This window comes from Microtus pennsylvanicus, chromosome 5 (genome assembly GCF_037038515.1).
Source record: "Microtus pennsylvanicus isolate mMicPen1 chromosome 5, mMicPen1.hap1, whole genome shotgun sequence".
Taxonomy (NCBI): Eukaryota; Metazoa; Chordata; class Mammalia; order Rodentia; family Cricetidae; genus Microtus; species Microtus pennsylvanicus.
In genome coordinates, this window is record NC_134583.1 from 112,684,690 (window position 1) to 112,703,657 (window position 18,968).

Consider the following 18,968-nt stretch of genomic DNA (forward strand, 5'->3'; position numbering starts at 1 on the left):
GTCTCTATTCAATGATGTATAAGTATAACACGTGTAATTCCTTTAAGACAGTCTTGGCCAAAATCGAAAATCCTGTTGCTCTTTCAGTCCACCCCCACCCTAACCGTCACACTACAGCATCCCACAAGATTTTTGTTAGTTTGTTTTTTAACTACTTAAAACTGTTGCTTCCTGGGCAAGTGTGCTCCTTGAAGAACTGGCATTTGGCTTGTGGTCAGGACAACTACCTCAGACCAACCAGTTGGAAAGGAGGGTGACTAGGTCAGTTGGGCACAGATGGGGGACCTGAGCAGGGAAGGGGTGATATTCTCTCTCTGCTAAGCCACCAGGATGGCAGCTCCATCTTTCATCTGGGCCGCTCTATTGTGCGGGTTGCTATCGGTTCCATTCCTTCCACTGAAGCCCAGTGGCTGTTTGTAGAGAAGCTTTTGTTCAGAGGGAAACAGGGCTTCTACCTTCCAACAGGAAGAGCGTCAGCAGTGGGAGGGGAAAGGGGGGGGATGGGATTCCTCGCAGAGCCATCTGGTGGATTTTTTCTGTAAGCACAGCTTCTGCTTCTTGGAGAAAGGACTTCCTCCAGCTCACGACATTGCACCTGACGACTTGTGGCCTTTGGTCCACTGTGGGATCTGCTGGTCCTCCTACTGGCCTGCATCCCAGCTGCATCCACTGGCAATTCTGTTCCGGGTGCCTTCTCCAGCAGCTCCTCTAGGTCGGCCTTGACTTGTTGCTCCCATTCAGCTTCCTTCTTCAGCTACTGGCTTCTAAACAGTCCATGTTGCAAGCCGTTCTCATCATGGTTCTAGCTTTATTTCAGTCATAGAACACTTGGCAATGGCTGAAGCAACTTCATTCATGCACCATTCTCAGCAGTTGTGGGCATGAAGTCTAGGACAATAGGGATGTCCTGTCTGTTTCATCCCTGCACCCTAGCATGAAGCCGAGTGTCTGGATTTTATTGGGTAGGTAGAAATCACACATGACAAAACAAACAACAGAGACATAAAAACATGGGTTCTGAGACAGTTTGTCAGAGGTTGTGTAGAATTGCCTTGTTTGCTGTTTTTTTCATAATAGTCTACGGAAGGGGCATCTGCATGGTTGATACCCTAGTTAGCGTTTACTGTTAACTTGATGCCTGTGGTGAAGGGCACTTGGGTTGAGTAATTGTCTTTATCAGGTTGGCCAGTGGATGCATCTGTAAAGCACTGTCTTCACTGCTAATTGGTATAGGACCACCGTGAATAGTCCCACCCCTAGGCCGGTAGCCCTTGGTGGTAGAAGAAAGCCAATTAAGCCCAAGCCAGAGGGGAAGCCAATAAGCAACAGTCCTCCATGGCTCCTGCCCTGACTTCCCTCAGTGATGGACTGTGGCCTGGAAATGTGAGCCAATTAAATCCTTTCTTCCCAGAGTTGCTTTGATCATAGTGCTTTCTTATAGCAACACCAAAGAAATTAGAACAGTTCAAGTCCATTCTCTGGGATTATATTCTGGTTCCCAGGAATTAGGACCTTTCCTCCATTTGGTCCTCCTCATTCTCTTTCTCATGCTAGTTTTTCCCAGTGCTCATTCACACACTCTTTAATAACTCCTTAATGGTGTTATCACAGGGGCTGTAATTATGGAGAACTCCAACTGCCATCTTTGAGGTACTTCAGTTTCTGCACACGTCCAAATATTCTCCATAAAAGCATCGGACCATCAAGCAAAACTCATGCCTCATCATCTCAAATGCTCCAGGTCAAATTTCTTTACCATGACGGACACTTAAGGTCCGTATTTGCACCCCACTGTCGTCAGCAACTGTCTTTTGTTGATGGTGACATTTCACTGACAGTCAGGGGCCAATATTCCATTTGTTCAGCTTTCCAAGAAAGGGACCCACAGATTCCAGACACACCAGCCAATTCCTAGCCAGGCATACCCTGTGTCTGGTTCTGGATTGGGCCAAATGTTCGTGTGTGTGTGTGTGTGTGTGTACATATGTGCATATTCATACATGCACACAAAATCCTTCCTGGTGATAACTAGAGAGGTGAACTTGAACCACCAAAGCAGTACATCAACAGTTCTCCAGATTCTTTGGCAGGTGGTTTCTGGTCATCATCCTGGCTTCTAACTCTTGCTTTCACCACCTTGTGGCTCTCTACCCTTGCTGATTAGTCCTGCTTGACTCATACCTGCAACCCAGCCTCTTCTCTGAGTTCTGCCAGAGCAAACTCATAAAACCCGCTCATTCATGGAGGTTTGTGGAAAAAATTTCAGAGTAGATTTGGAAGGGAGATGAAAGGGCTTTTATTTTGACAGTCCACACCTTCATATTGGCATTTTGGTCCCTCCCCCACTTACCTGGCCACTGAACCCCTTGTGAAGCCTCAACTTCCCTCCTTAGCTATTGCTTTTCTTTGTCTTCTCCTCTCTTCCTTCCATCTTTTATTATTATTATTATTATTATTGGTTATCTAAAGTCATGCAGCCCTTTAGTGCCTCTCCACCCACAATTAGCTACAGGGCATTTTCACACTCAAACTCATCAAGGAGCTCACCGAGTTATTATTATTATTATTATCATCATTATTTTTTTCTTCTTATTTATTTGTTTGTTTTTCTGAGACAGGGTTTCTCAGTAGCTTTGGAGCTTGTCCTGGAACTCGTTTTATAGACCAGGCTGGCCTCAAACTCACAGAGATCCACCTGCTTCTGCTTCCTGAGTGCTGGGATTAAAGGTGTGCGCTCCACCACTGCCTGGTTCACTGAGTTTCCTAAGAGTCACTCTTCTTGGAAGGCAGTTATGGTTTACACAGAATTCCCCTTTTTGGTAAGGAAGATCCAGTGGGATTCTGAGGTCCTCCAGCCATTCAGAGACACCCCTGAATCACTGGAGCTGGGCTGGCTTTTCAGAGAGCTGCACGGGATCCTTCTCTTTGCTGGGGCTTCTGGGATAATGAGCTGCCGGACTCCACACTTCCAGTTTATTGGACAGCTTGACTCTACAGGGTAGTCCAAAGCTCCAAAGGCCTGTTTGCCCTTCTGCTGGGGATGTCTTCCATCTTGGGTGAATTAGAGATTTTCACGAGGTTTTCTCAACATGGAACTTATGGAGAAAAAGAAAATAAAAACAAAGAAGAAGAAAGGAGAAGAATGTATTGCTCCACTTTTCATACCGGCAAAGGCAGAGCTGTGCTGGCGTCAGAAACTGACTGGGGCGAGGTTGCTTCTGAAGCAGACTCTACAACGGAAGGAATCTGTGTCATAGGATATGTGTGGGGACAGGTGACCCAAGACCCGGTGACCCCAGTTACTTGCAGGAAAAGCGTGCCATTCCCCACTGCTAACTTGGGCAGCGTGGTGAGACCCCTCAGCTTGCGTTGCTTCAGGAACAGGCTCATAAAAAGGACGCCAGGGTGCTCTAGAAAAGCCCCAGCACTTTGAATCAAGGAAAAATGACTCAATTGCTCCTCTTTTTCAGCTCTTGAACTTTGAAAATTTGACTGTGGTTCAGTGTTTGAGGTGGTGTGTGCGTTCGGCTGAGGGGGTGGAAGTTGACAGGGAGGGTTTGGAAGGTGGTGATTAGGTTCTAAGATGTCTGGGGGTGGAGGAAGAGGAAGGGAAGGAGGCAGACTCCTCTGCAGAGGTGGAATAAGAAATGTAAATGGGTCAACTTGATTGGCTCAGGCCCTCCCAGATGGCAGGGGAATTCGAAGTCAAGGCTTTCTCTGGCAGAAGAACTATTCTGTACTCAGAGATGGGGAAAAATAAAATCCACTTGTTACGTACGATTATTTGTGTCAGAGACTCTGTTTTAACTAATTTAATTTGGCTTGATGAGGAATTCTCAATTAGCCATTATGTGACTGTCCCCAGGTCAGATGTATTGTGGGAAGCAGAAGAAAGGCTCGCCTACATGGCTGTCCCCACACTCTGACAATCTCTTTAGTGAATTGAGACCTGGCATAGGCCAGGTGAAAACACGACATCGAATGACTTCAGTGCCTCAAGTCATGCTACTAGACAATAGACATGCTGGATCTAAGGAAAGGGTCTGGCAGGGGTTGAGAGGAAATGGCCCCTGAAATAAGATTTTGATGCTTATTTGGGGTACCGTGTCTGCCTCCTCTTTGTCTTCTCCAGGCAACCTTAACCCCAAGTAGACGCTAGACTGACCTTCTCCAGTGATGGAAGGAAGGCATGAGGCAAGAACAGAGGTGGTGTAGACGTTTGTAGAACCACAGCTGGTTCTACAATCACAGAGAGAGTACTGGTCCAGTTTCACAGGAGGGCTGGGGGCTGGAAGGCTGTACATGAAAGAACTGGGATTTTTTTTCCTCCTGTTTTCAAAGAGAACCACAGGAGGAACAAGCGAAAACTATTATAACGAGTTTTCTCCCCCAAACCCAGATGTGTAAGGTTTGGTCTGTAGCTGATGCTATCAAGATGTGAGGAACATTTAGAAGGAGGGCCCTTTAAGCCATGAGACTATGCCCTGCTGGAGGCCTTACCCTCCCTTCTGATCCTTGGTAGTCTGGCCGAGGGAAAGTTGTGCAATGTTGTGGGCTCCCACCATGATGAGCTGCCCCCACTCCCGCCAGAGGCCCACGGCAATGGATCTATTGAATTATGGCTGAAAGCTCCAAAGTTGTGAGCCAAAATAAGCGTTTGATTGAGCGCCTTGTGTATTTATCACAGCCACGGCGAACGGACTAGTACATCAGTGTTTGGGTGTGACTGTAGCGTGGTTTAGAAGCAGCTCAAAATAGTGGGTTAGAGGTTAGCTGGGCAAGGGGGAGTAAAAGTGGGGCCCTGGAATCAGATGAAATGGTTTTGGCTCTTATGGGGACCAGTCGTATGGCCCCAGGCTTGCGGTTGGAGCAGGGTAACCAACCCATCCAGTTTGCACGGGGTTTTCCCAGTGTTGGCACCGAAAGTCTCATGCCCCGGGGAATTTCCAAGTCCCGGGAAAACTGGGACAGCTTGCCTGGGATTGTTCTGACTTTAAACCTTCAAGGTCGATGTCCTGGGAACTACTTCAATAGTGAGCAAACCAGGAAAGTTGGGGGGGACACATCTGGCTAGGTTCCACCTGGGTTCCTCATGTAAAAAGAAAAGATAATAAAGGACCCTTACTTGAGAGTTGTCCGTGGATTAAATGAGATAGCTCACAGAAAGTCTGCAGGGTGCCGCCCGTCACAGGGAAGGCAGAACACTGACATTTGCGGAATAGATGAGCCAGAAGGGTTCAGGAATGAGCCAGTGAGGGGTGGAGGGGGAAGGGAGGGAGAGCGCCCCAGCACTGCTGAGACACAAGCAGAGCCAGTGGCTATGTGTCCAGAACCGGAGACTGGGATTCTACCCGTGCTTATAAAAGAGGATTGGCCAGGAAAGTTCATGAAGTCAACAAGGAAAATGCTGGCCACTGAAGAGAGGATGGGCTGTAGCAGCCCCATTTCCTTTTAATGTGTCTGCTAAAGAGATGTGTCTCCACCAGGGAGTTCCAGGGGTGGATGTCTCTGCTCTCTCATTCAGCGGACACTGCGGGTACGTGCGCTCAAGTGAAATAAGCGGACGTTTTGTTTCCACATTTATTCAGTATTGGTGAGGCTTTTAGTCAACAGGCATTTATGAATTTCTTTTTACCTGTTAGGCACAGTGCTAGCTTCTGGGGAGGCTACAAAGGAAGGATAAACAGGAGTCCACATGCTTGGAAATTTTATGATAAAATGGCAGTTTTATTATACCTATTATTACTTATTTATTTTTACACAAACCACAGTTCCTCTTCCCTTGTTTTTCCCTGCCAATAGCAGAGCTTTCTGCAAACTGCACATAAAACTGTTCTTTACCTTTGGACCTGATAGAAACCGAAAGCAAGGAAATCTGAAAGTACGCATGGAGACAGGCTGGGTCAGGAAAGACAGACGAGGCAAACAGAAGGGAAGAGAACGAAGGAGAGTGGAGAGGGAGGGGCAGGGAAGAGGCAGAGTGTCTTCAGAAGGGGAGCAGAGAGAAAGGGGAGGAAGAGAGAGCGTGTCTTAGTTTGCTTTCTGTCATTGTGATGAGGATGTCACAACCACAAGCAATTTGGCAGGAAAGGGTTTGTTGGGTTCACATATCCCGAACACAGTCCGTCACTGAGGGAAGTCAGTAGGAACTCGGGAGCAGAGGGAGCAACCATGGAGGACTGCTGCTTACTGTCTTGCTCCCCATTGCTAAGTTCTCTCTCTTATGCAACCCAGGATCACTCATCCAGGGGCGGCACCACCCTCAGTGAACAGGGCCCTCTCACATCAATCATTAATCAGGTGAATGACCCACGGACTCGCCTGCAGCCCAGTATGATGGAGGCGGTTTTTCACTTGAAGCTTCCTCATCCCAGATGACCCTGGCTCCTGTCAAGTCGACAGAAACCTAACGAACCCAAGGGGGCAGGGAGGTGGGGCACAGGGAGGAAGAAGGAAGTCGGGAGGAGGAAGAGAGTGAGGAGGAAGTGAGGAGGAAGGGAAGTGGGGGGCAGGCAGGGACCTGGGAGGAGGAGAAGAAAGGAGGAAGGGAGAGGGAAGGGAGCCAGAATGAGAGAAGCAGAGAGGAGAACTGGGCCAGAGATAGCGAGGTCCACGGAAGGAGGCAGGGAAGTTGGGCATCTGAATAAGGGGCTATGGGAGGCATGGATGGAGAAAGAGGTGACCGAGGACAAAACCAGAAAGGAGGACACAGACAGGGGGCAAAGGGGCAGGGAGCAGTTTGAGGAGGGAGAGCAACTGAGTTGGAGCAAAAGCTCAGGCCTGTGTCTTCTCAGCTGCAGGCAGACTGGCTGAATCACAAGGTAGGACTCTGTGTGAGGAGGCCTAGTTTAATGTGGTGTTTTCTCTTTAACCACAGCTAAGAGGAAACAGGGTGAAGGCCAGAGCATGGTGGAGCATGAGCATCAACTCCGTCTCTTCCTCCACTGTGCCTGGGACCCTTTTTTCTTGGGCTGCAGCATGTGGCCCTAGACCCTTCCTCACACTAAAGGTGCACATGAAGAGCCGTTCACCTAAGGTTAGCTGAGGTGAGTCTCGCTGACACGGGCCACCTTGTTAGGCCCTGGCAACTCTACTGAGCATTGCAGTCCACTGCTTCCCCAAACAGCTTCCTTTCCAGAGCCGCTCTGGCGCAACCTTGAACACACCCTTCCTTTTCCAGCACCTGAGAGCTGGGCAGGGTCAGGGAGAGCACGGTCTCCTCCTCCTTCATTTCGTGTTTCTTCAACACCCATTCCCCCTTCCTGTTTCATAAATTCTGACTCTTTCATGAAGTAAGAGGCTGTCAATGAAAGCACTTTAACATGCCCTAGGTCATGAGAGTCCAAGAAGGAAGAATTATGGGTGGATTCTCGGTTCTCTTTTCCTTGAAGAATGCTCAGACTGCAGAGGTCTTCAGAGGAGAGGCCCCACCAGGTGGATGAATTCCATGATATGAGCCAAGTGGTCAGATCTCTGGCTGCCTTTATGAGCTGAAGCCTCAAGCCAGGCTTGGCGAGCCCAAGGTGAATGAATACCTTAGGATATAACTCTTCAGCCCCGTTGGGCCTCTTTTCAGGTCTCAGTCGGTTTTCTGTTGCTTTAGCACAGCGGTTCTTAGCCTTCCTAGTGCTGTGAACCTCCAAACCATAAAATTATTTTTGTTGCCACATCATAACTATAATTGTGATCCTGTTATACATTGTAATGCAAGTATCTGTGTTTTCTGATGGTTTTAGATGACCTTTCTGAAAAGGTTGTTCGACCCAAAGGGGCCTCGGCTCACACGTTGAGAGCCGCCGTTTTAGCAGCCAAGCTGAGGTGGGATCATTTGTGAAGGAAAGATGTTCATTGTCTGGGAGTCCTCTGGCTTCACTTGGCTTCTGGTGATGGCCTTAGGTGGGAGGAAGGGCAATTAGCCAGAGAGATTACACAGCGAGAGGAAGTTAGGGAGAGCCTGGGAAACACGCTATGTAACTCACATCTCCAGCGTATAGCTCACTCTGTGGGAGCTACATTCATCCGTTCAAGAGGGCAGAGGCCCTGTGACACCAGCCGTCTCTTAAAGGCCTCCATATCACTCAGTACTGTGGCATTGGCATTTTATCTCAGCATGGGGTTTTTGCAGAGACAAACCGTATTTAAGGCAGAATACTTATGCTTACTTGAATAGGGACAAAACCATTATAGAGTTTAGGACAGAGGGAGCTAGTGTTACTGAATGTCAACTGAAAATAAAAAAATACAACCAGTTTGTTTGAAGGGTGCCAAGCCAATAAGCAGAATCAGCCAGGTAATTCCTTCATAGCGATTGCTCAGACACTGGTCTCATAGTCTTCTGAGTTCACTTTCTATGCTTCTGACTTGTTTTTGCTTTGCATTGGAAGGCCCTAAGCGTGGTTTTAGGTTTTCATCCATTACCCAGACTGTCAAGTCCTGTCAACAGCTCTGTCCAGCATCTCCAGAGGCTTGGGTCAGCTGGAGGATAATCATATTAGATTACATCGGATATCATGTAACAGTTTGCAAACATGTGTCTCATGCAGTAGCTCCCTGAAGCCTCAAGCAGTTCTCAGATGGCTGATCACCTCTAATCTGTGGACGAGGAAGCTGGAGGCCCAGAGATGGGAACTGACTACCCCAAGTGGCAGACCAGCTTTCCCGAATGAAAGTGCATGCGTTTCTGCAAGCCTGCTGCCCGCCTATGACATACAATACCAATCATTACCTAATATGAATCACTGACACACTAGCTGCATTAACGCACATTATCTCATTTAGTTCTCCCGTTGGGCACATGAATAGCTGCATTTTCCTCATATTAAAGGTAGGAAAGAGCAAAGTAGGTGGTTCACCATCACACAGAGGAGGAGGAGGAAGTGGAGAGCTGAGTCCAGCTTGTCCTGCCTCAGAGCTGCTGTTCTTAACTGCTGACCACTTCACCATCAGGCCGGAAGTGGGACAGCCAATCCAAACTGGCCTCCTCTTTTAAATTGCTTACTAATTTTTATTGATATTTTAAAAGGAAGGATGGGGAAAATGGAGGAAGAGGCTGTAACTGGGCAGTGGGAGAAAGGGCAATACAGAGATAGAAGAAGGAAAGGAGGAGGCTAAATAACACTAATTGTATCTGAAAAGTCAGAGTGAATCACACTCTTTTTATGTTTACCTAAATTTACACACATACACACATGTATGCACACATGTACACATGCGTACAATACACTTGGACACACATACACGCTGTGGGGGAGGAAGACACAGGATGGGTTGGAGGGAGGAGGGGGAAATGATGTAAATATGGCATACATATATGAAATTAAAAAATTTTTACTCTCTGTAATACCAGAAGTCTTATTTAACAAGGTTACGGCAGACAAATAAAATTTGGACATTTTCTAGGTCTTTTGGGTTGGGGTTCCAAAGAAGACCATCAGATTTCAGGATGTAGAGAGGAGCATTTTGAAGTTTGAAAGGAGAAGAAAGTGGGCACCTCCCTTTCCATTATGGCTAGGGACTGAAGGGCATGCCTGCCCACGGGACAAAGCCGCTGGGTCCTCATAGTAACTGATCAGACCTGGACCATTCTGTGAGCTTTGCCAAAACAAATTCTGACATGTTTTGCTATTAGAACTAAAAATATGTTCTCAGCTAGCTTAGGAACCGTAGACGTTGGAACCACACCAATCCTAACGGACAGACAGCTTTCTTCCGGCCAGCCTCTGATCGTTATTACATCTAGGGAATCAGCTGCACCTAATGGAGCCTTGAGCCCCCTTCTGTTTCTCATTCTCCTTCTCTCATTTGCCACGTGGAGGTAGGAGGGGTAAAGAGAAGCTCCCAGGTCACCTCGGTATGGTCCTGGTGATGTCTCCATCACCTGGAATGTCCCTAGGCCAGTTTTTGTTTGGTGCGGGCTGGAAAACTGTTTCAGGGAGGACTTCCCAGTCTCATGTTTGGAGTTGTTGTTTTCCAGGAGACTTCTCTGAAACAATCGTGCTGGCGTTTGGCTGGGCTGAGTGAGCGGCTCTGCCCTTGGACATGGAAGGATCCTTCTTTCTGCAGTTACTCTACAGGGCAGCGATGTGGGGGCGGGGTACATGGCCTGTAAGGTTTCTCCCCAAAGTTTTTCCTCCACCTCTACCTGCACCATTTTGCTCAGTCTAACTCCCGGAGTGTTGGCCACGCAGCAGCTGGCACACCCCCAGCTCCGAGAAGGAACTGGCTGGCTGTAATTGCAGAAGACTGATGAATTTTGGATCTGTGCCCTGTCCCCTCTTTGTACCAGCAATGGAAAGATGGTTCACTTTCTTCGTAAGTCCCCAGGGGTTCTGAACTATAAAGTAACCTCGCAGGATTGTTATGAAGGTTCCCTCCCAATGCAGGAGGCTCTAACACAACACATACCACTTGGATATTTGGTAACTTGCGAGAACATCAGTGATGAGGGCTCTTTCTTCTCCCCTGTAACAATGTAAGGGTGGGTTTGGAGGGCCAGAGCGGTCCTTGATGGGATGAATAGGCAGAGTGTGGTGGGAAGAACACAGGCTTTCTTTACCTATTCCCGACACGACAGCTTCATGGAAAACTCTTTCTGAAGAAGTGGGGGAACACAAGCACTCAAGTTCCCCATTTGGATTTGTGGTCGAGTGGTGGAGTCTGGGGAACAGAACTTCAACCCTCCAGCATGTAGGGGAGGGAAGGGAAGTAGATAGGTGAGCATGCTCTAAAGCAGTTGGCTGGATTGCTTGTCCTGTCAGGCGACCTGTGACAAGGGTTTCGTGGTTTATTCAGTTTGGGAAGCAAATGATTTCTTCTTTGAAAGTCATACTTTGTATTTGCATAATAAAAACCTCCTAGCCGTCCTACAATTTAAAAGGGATTCGGTTCAATGCCTGGTTTCATAGGCCAAAACTTACTGAGCGCTTACTGTGTGTTGGTGACCATGCCCTGTGCTTTGTGTGAACACTTTGCTCTCCGAATTACCTCTAAGATTCAGGGATTCATAATGCTCCATTTTATAGATGTGGAAGCCAGGACTCGGTGGAGGCTGAGCGACTTGCTCAGAGAGAGGAATAAAAAGTTTTGTCACATGATTCTGGGATCAAAGTTCATATTTATCCCCAAAAGACAGTCCATTGTGTGTGTGTGTGTGTGTGTGTGTGTGTGTGTGTGTGTGTGTGTGTGTGTTGGGAATTATTCTCCACTTTATTTTCTGAGGCAAAGGTCTCTCTGGAGCTTGCTGGTTCCAGCTAGTCTAGCTCAGCAGCTTGCTCTGGTGGGAAGTGAGGGGTGGGGTAGGGGTAGGGGTGTCCTCCTGTCTCTATCTCCCCAGTGTTGGCCTACAGGCGGCTGCCACACTCACACAGTTTTTATGTGGGCTCTTATGATGCACACTCCGGTCCTCACACTTGCATGGAAAGCGCTTATCCACTGAGCCACGTCTCTGGTTCCTGGCCCACTATTTCTTTAGTCCCTTATAGTCACGAGGGTGTTTTTCTGGTATATTTTGTGTTTCATGTTTATTACCATAACCTGAGAGTGATATAAACGCTTTGTATGTACTAGAAATAAATTATTTTACATTACAAACATTTTTATAAGTTTAAAACATATTGAAATATACATAGCCAATAACTACATTGACTCCATTAGAGCATTAGAGCCATCAGCTATGAGGAAGTGCTAATCAAAACCTTACTACCATTTTGTAGTGACTAGGAGGCGATAATTAAATGGTCAGGACAGTAGTGTCAGCAAGCATGCGCTACTGGAGGAAGCATAGCTTTGCAGTTCTGCAGAGGGTTAAACAGAGTTACTGTACGGAGGGAGCACTTACACACCTGGGCTTCTACATGGGATAAATGAAAGCATTATGGCCATACAAAATTTCTTTATGAATATTAAAAGCACCATTGTTCGTGACTGATACACGGCTAAGCAAAATATGGAATATTTGCATGGCTATATACATGGAACATTATCCAGTCATAAATAAGAATGAAGTACTAACGCAGGCGACAGTATGGGTGAAGTATTATGTTGAGTGAAAGTGAGATGCCAATGATCGTGTTAGATGATTTCCTTTATAAAAACAGATCCAGAATAAGGGATCAGAGAGAGGCACAAAGCATATCAGTTGTTAGTTAGGGAGAGCAGATGTGGGGAGACCGCTGGGGACAATAACTACAGGGCACGGCGTTTCTTTTTGTGGAAGTGCCACAAAAGACACTTTGTGGTGACCACTCCTCAACTCTGAATAGAAGAAAGGCCTTTAAGCGGGGGGAATTTGTGGTAGGTGAACCCTGTGTTTAGAGTTGACATCCCCTTCCCTCATGCTTCAAACCCTCGGCAGAATTGACAATGAATTTGAAAAAGAGATCAACCTGAAGGTCACAGGCTCTCCTGCTTCTCTTTCCTCCTGGTTTCTGGTCCCTCGTATTGTGGAGACGCGTAGAGACACAGTCACTCACTGACAGGGCAGAGGGAAGCCGGTAGCAAGGATGAGTATCCAGAGGCCGTCTTTCAGTCACCCGTCAATCATCATGCTTTTAGCTAGTCATCCACCCAGAGCACGTCCCTGGCCCCTCCACATGCCAGGTCCTATACAAGGCTCTGGGACAAAACATTAGATAAGTGGCCAAGACCACTATTGAGAAGACATACACATCTTCTTGGGACAACTGGAAAGTTCATAGGCTTTTGTGAAGCAGCATGGGATAATGGGCTAGGGAGCCTTGTGGGGAAGACTGGGGATGCTTCGGGAAGAAGTGATATCTTAGTTTACTGCTGAAGGCGACATGGCTAGGCAGTGTTTAAGATCACTAAACAGTCAGACCAAAGCAATCAGAGAGTAGGTGAGGGCTGGTAATATCCAACCCTGGGAAAGAAAAGCCTAATGACCTTGTTAAGGACTCTGGGGCAAGAGGGAGTCCCTGAACACTTGGAGGCAGAGGAACTACCATCACTGAAGCAGGCATACTGCTTTTCTTTTGGCTTTCCTACCCTGTGTGTTCATGTCAAAATTTAAATTTTTACCATGAAAGTCATAGCTGTGCTTTTTTTTCCCTCCTTGGTACCATTTGACCCATTAAGAGAAACCATTTTGAAAGGTCTTTATGGCATTAATGATATTAATGATCTCCTCTGAGATACTGTCAAAACCAATATGACATTTAAACACCCTCATCACTATTGTGCATTAGAGAGAAAGACCCTTTCTTTAATGGGTCTTTCAAGAGAAAATCTTTCTGTGCAGCCCTGCAAGGGATAGTACATATGTAGAGCCCTGAATCATTTATTGGAACTGAGTTATTTTGTGTTCATGTTTAGCATGAGCATTGTTGCTACGAATGTTTGAGCTGAAGGACACTGTCTTGCCTACTGATAAATGGTGGCATGGGATGTTATGTGATATAGTGGCATTAGCATAATTTAAAGCTTGAATGTTGAAACCCAACATTTCTTCGTTGAGATTTCTCTGCTGGAATATTAGAGCACAAGAGACTTTAAGAGGGTAGGAAGTCTGTTGTGAGTAAAGTCAGGAAAACCAGAAATTAGCTTCTAGTTTTGTTCCTAATTATTTCATTGTAGTCTATAAAACTTTGGGAAATAGCATTTTGAGTGTTCCGGTAAGTTCCACATGGGTTGACAGGAAGGGAAGTAGCATCAGAAGGCATGGTGCATGCATAGAAAAGGGCATCCATTCTTTTAGATTCTTCATACTGTTGACCAACACATGCCATCAATACCCAGGGCCACCACTGACAGGAAATCTTGTTCAAAAAGTAGACAATTTATCAATGGCCATGGGTGGTAAGATCTTGTGAGGTACAATGGAGCATGCCCAGTGTGGATGCTAGACATTGATTCCTAACTCCACATTGTCTTCTCTGACCTCTAAAGAGAGGCTGAACTGCCAAGTAAGGGGGTGAGTGTCTTGGTCCTTGGAAATTCCTTTCAGACTGGGCTTTGGTGGTTGTACAATTTTTTTCTTAAGGGAGTCTTAGCTCTCTATCTATCAGGGTATCCTGTAGATGGAAGTTTCTGTCTCATCTACTCCAGCAACCATTTAATCCCAAAGAATCACATAGAGATTTATATTAATTATAAACTGTTTTGGCTTATTAGCTCAGGCTTATTATTAACTTGCTCTTACAATTTAAATTAACCCATAATTCTTGTCTATGTTTAGTCATGTGGCTTGGTACCTTTTCTCAGTGAGGCATTCTGTTTTGCTTCTTCTACGTCTGGCTGGTGACTGACTCTCTGCCTTTTCTCTTCCCAGAATTCTCTTACTCTGGTTGCCCCACTTTTACTTCCTGCCTGGCTACTGGCCAATCAGCATTTTATTAAACCAATATGAGTGACAAATCTTTACAGTACATAAGAGCGTTATCCCAAAGCAGTTTCCAAAGAAGCAACTCCCAGAACCTCATCACAAGCAATCACCTGTTCAGTTGGAGGGAATCCTCTGGGATGTTAGATTGCCCTCCTTAAGTCATAGCTTATATTATCATGGGTTGGCAAGGAGAAAACATCTTCTAAGCCAGAAGGAAAAAGACAGCATTCATATCCTTCCAGGTTTCAGTGTGGGATGTAGATGATGTAATGACTGAAGGAGAATTGGGCTAATGATGCAGTTGTAGAATGGGTCTGCTTGTTAAATAGACCAATATTAACAGGTTATTCAAGGATTGGGAAATTTGAGTGACAGTTACAGGTGGTCCTGGTGAAAGACCTATTTATCTTCTTTGTTAAGAAGACATTTTTGGCTGATTCTCAGTGAGAGACTCCATGAGTTAGATTACAAGTCGTGCCTCCTTCCTGCCAGATACAAGACAGGTAGTATTGTGTGAGTATCTATAGGTTTTCAGACATCACATTTGGCATCTGTCAAGATGCTTTGTCTCAGAGGGCCTTCCTACCTTATTTTCCAGGGTCAAACAGGCTGCTTCTGATGCATGAGCTGGCTGTGCAACTAGATGGTTGCACAGTTGAGTCAATGTAAGGATTATTCTCTCTCTCTCTCTCTCTCTCTCTCTCTCTCTCTCTCTCTCTCTCTCTCTCTCTGTTGTCATATAGCTCTCTTCCAAAGAGTACACCAGATCATGTCTGACATCAACCAACTGGTTTCTCTCTTACTATGACTTTCGGACCTAAGACCACAGATTCCATGCACTAGAACCTGGTAGTTTTTGTTAAATTATTAAGTGAACATTACTTTTATTCTTAAGAGAGCTTTAGAGAATGGTTATGGTTTAGATCTTAAATGTCTCACTGAGTTTATGTGTTAATGACCTGTTGAGGAGGAAATGGAACCTTCAAAAAGTGGGTTCTAAAGGAAGTTAGTTCATTAAGGGTGGTCTTTGAAGGGACCATGTCTCATCTTATTCTGCTTCTCTTTGCTTCCTGGTTGCTGTGAGGTGAGCATCTCTCCAGTGCTTCACACTGCTCCAGCATCCCACTTGGCCAAGCAACCATGAACTAAAAGCTCCAAAACCATGAGCCAGATAAGACCCTTTGTCTCCAGTCATCACTGAAACAGAAAGATGAGTAACTCAGATGCCTCCCCACATTGTCAGTCAAGGATGTACCTCAACTTCTCTAAAATGAGACAGAAGGCAGATGCTTCCTGCTCAGCCAGTTTTCCTCTACGCCCTCCTCTCCCACCACTTAGCCAGCCCTCCTGATTCCCAAAGACATCCATTTAACCTGTATTCGAGCCATCCTACACTACCTGTGGCTTCCCCAAATGCTGTGCTCTTTAGTACCCGTGCTTCTTTTTATCTGCATCTGGGTGTCGCTGATGCTAGTAGGTCCTAAATTCAGATTGCTCAAGCCTGACTTCCTCCATGTGGTCTCTGGGATTCCTCTGAGTGGAAGTAGCCTTATCTGCATCTGCTACTCTTCTGTAATCTTGGGTTTGGTAATTAATCTGAGCGTGTAGAGCTTGCGGTAGGGAACCATGTCATGATTTTGAATGTCCTCTCATTGTCCAGCTCATTTTAGGGATTCAGAAAAAAAAGCCTGTTCACAAAGACCTTGTTTTTTTTTTTCTCTGCAATAATGCTTCAAAAAGGCTGACATATTATCTTCATTCCTATAAGTCAGCAACTGATGTGTACGTGCATACGTGCATGTGTCTGTGTGTGTGTGTTTTTGAGTGAAGGTGGAAAGTGGGTAGATGAGGTACGAGTCCAGCTGAGAAGTAAGAATCATTGACTCTCACCTACCTCTCTGGAGACCTTTATTTTAGTAGTCCTCAGAACAGAGCAGTTGTTTTAACTTATTGTAAGAATTTAGAAAGTTGTGAAACCCCACAACTCAGCTAAGAAATGTTAAGTCTGATGAAAGAGTAAAGGAAGGCATCTATAGAAATAAAAGGTATGATTTTTATTTCTTAGTTTATTATTTTAAAAACTATGAAGGAAGGACAGAGGAAGTTGTAAGACAAGTTTGGGAATATCTGTTGGGGAGTAGACAGTGAGACAGGGATTCCTAGAATCTGATCTCCCTGGAGACTCCTGAGAAGAGTGTGGGATACACCCAGGCTTGTCTAAGAGACAACGAAGCTGGCTTATTGTCGTCTCTCGGGTCTATTTCTGAGGGATAAACCTTTGTCTTGTTTTGTGCTCAGACTCACTGTGTTGTTATGTGGAGAGTCCTGGATGCTCCTGAAAGTGGCCACCAGTGTATTTAGATGAGAGCTGAAGGGGTAGAGAGGACACGGAGAGAGAATATACAATGCCAGTTAAGAGTCCTCAAGTGCATTTGCTCATAGGAACCAGACCCCGGATTGCAATAATACGTGCACAACATGAGCCTACAGGATTAGGTTAGGTAGCTGATTCTCAGCTGGGTGTAATTTAGTCCCCTCCCTTGGGGGATAATTACTGATGTCTGAAATCAGTTTTAGCTGTCACAAGTGGGTGCGTGAGAGTTCTACTGGTGTCTAGTGGGCACCAACTACCCTAAACTAATATCTAGTCTAAAATTTCAATAGCCCTGAGGTTTTGATTCTCTGGGTTAGGTTTATTAAAAATTTCAGATAGGAACACAAAGGTTCAGAGAAGTCGAGTAACTTCCTTTGGCTTATAAACCCAGTGCACAGTCAGGATGTGAACTGGACTTTATTGCTTTCCAAAGCCTGAGCCTTCTCGAGCCCAAGAAAGACCCTGAGTTGTAAAGGCTTACTGAAAAACAGAACAACTCAAAACAAACAAACAGACAAACAAACAAACATCCCCAAACTTGTACTGGTAGTGCCTCCTGAGCTCAGAACTTCAAAGATGTCTGGAACTGGCTGGACCTGGCTGGAGCTGGTTGGAGCTGGCTGGAGCTGGCTGGAGCTAGCTGGAGCTAGCTGGAGCAGACTGGAGCTGGAAAGAGGTGGGGAATGAGAACCTTTCCTATCTTCCCTTGGACTTGCTCTCTCCTGAGCAAGTTGGGGCAGGTTCTCTGGGCACAAATCCCAGATTTGCGTAATAGGGCTGGCTAAATGCCCTTAGCTGGAAGCCCCAACTCCTTTGCAATGTACAAGGTTGCCCTTCTTCAGCCAAAGTTGGCTGGTGGCTCTTTGTGGAATGGCAACTCTCTACATTCCCCCAGGCTTGGGACGGTCTTCTGGCAAGTATGTGGACTGAAGAGTCACAGGTGGTGCAGACATGGTTTGGAAGGAATCCGAGCTGGGGCAATACCAGGAGCCTTCTGATGGCTAGCCTGATAACTGTGGCTGCTTACAGAATCCCAGGAACCTTCCCTACTCCAGGAAACTAGCTTCAAGGGCAACAAGGGCTTCTGAGAAGCTAGAATAAGCTCAGAAAGGGAAACTGCTCTGTCTTTTTTGCCTTCTCAGCTTGTAAATAGTTTTACATTAGCACTAGAACCTCCATTGCCGTATCCCTCAAGATGAGGAATCATCCTAGTAATGCCGAGAGAATGGGGGCTCAGACACAAGGAACAGACACAAAGGGAAGGCTTGATGGCTCTCTGAACTTAGCTGTTGGTTTTTGAGGGGGTGTGAGGGGCACCTTGTTTTTCTTTGGGCAAAGGCAAGGCATAGGCTCCTTTTGGGAGCTCTCAGCTCTGTGAGTATGGCATCTTCTGGTCTCCAGATCCACATCTTGCCTCGGGGGAACTGACAGTCATTCCACATGCTGTTCTTGGTCTGTTTAATCAAACTTTCATTTGATGTTGGTTGAAATTTCACATGTGGACCAAATACAGAGAGATTAAATGATTCCAGCAGCTTGAATTTAAGGCAAGCACTAACCTTTGATAGCAAATAAATTAAAACAATAGTACATCTCAACAATCTGTTGCAGGGGACACTGAGTAGAAGCTGGTTCATTTGTTCATTCATTACTTCATTTTTCACCGGTTTGGCAAGCAATTACTAAGGACATACCCTGACTGTAGTTCTTCATAGGTGTTGTGGGAGCTGTTAAGGGGAGGGTGGTGACGCTCAAGGTCTAATGGGGGAAGAGATGACAAGCTAGCCCCTACTGCAGGATGTAAATATGATGACAGAAGTCAGCCAACTGCAGAAACTTCTCACTTCTAGGCTAGGAAATGATTCTGGCATCAAGAAGAGGACGCAGATATGGGGCATATTTCTGAGAAAGTGAACGACGGCGGAGGAAGAGAAAAATGGTATTTTTATCAAGGGATAGGTATGGAGAAAACATACCAACCAAGTAGGTTTGGCTCCTAAGTAACTCGTTCCTCTACAATCACCTTGTCCTAGTTTTCTATCGTCACCTCTCTTAGAAAAGCTAACTTTCTGTATTATGTGGTAGTAGTCTCAGGGCATAGCTTGTGGACCATGGCAGGCCTGTCCACAGTGGCCATTCCAGATGTACCGAAATTGACAGTGTGTTTGCTAACGATTAGAGTGATCGACAATTTTTGTTAACTAATAATTATGAAAAATTTGAGCCTGGTCTATGTATTGTTTCATAAGTTTGTTC

General features: G+C 45.9%; 1 long non-coding RNA gene across 1 annotated transcript; it reads left to right on the top strand.

Moving 5' to 3' along the window:
• Positions 1-6,369: 6,369 nt before the first annotated feature.
• Positions 6,370-11,074, top strand: LOC142851178 (uncharacterized). Its single transcript, XR_012910750.1, has 3 exons — positions 6,370-6,431; positions 6,878-7,046; positions 9,974-11,074. It is a non-coding gene; the product is annotated as an uncharacterized LOC142851178 (long non-coding RNA).
• The last annotated feature ends 7,894 nt before the right edge of the window (positions 11,075-18,968 follow it).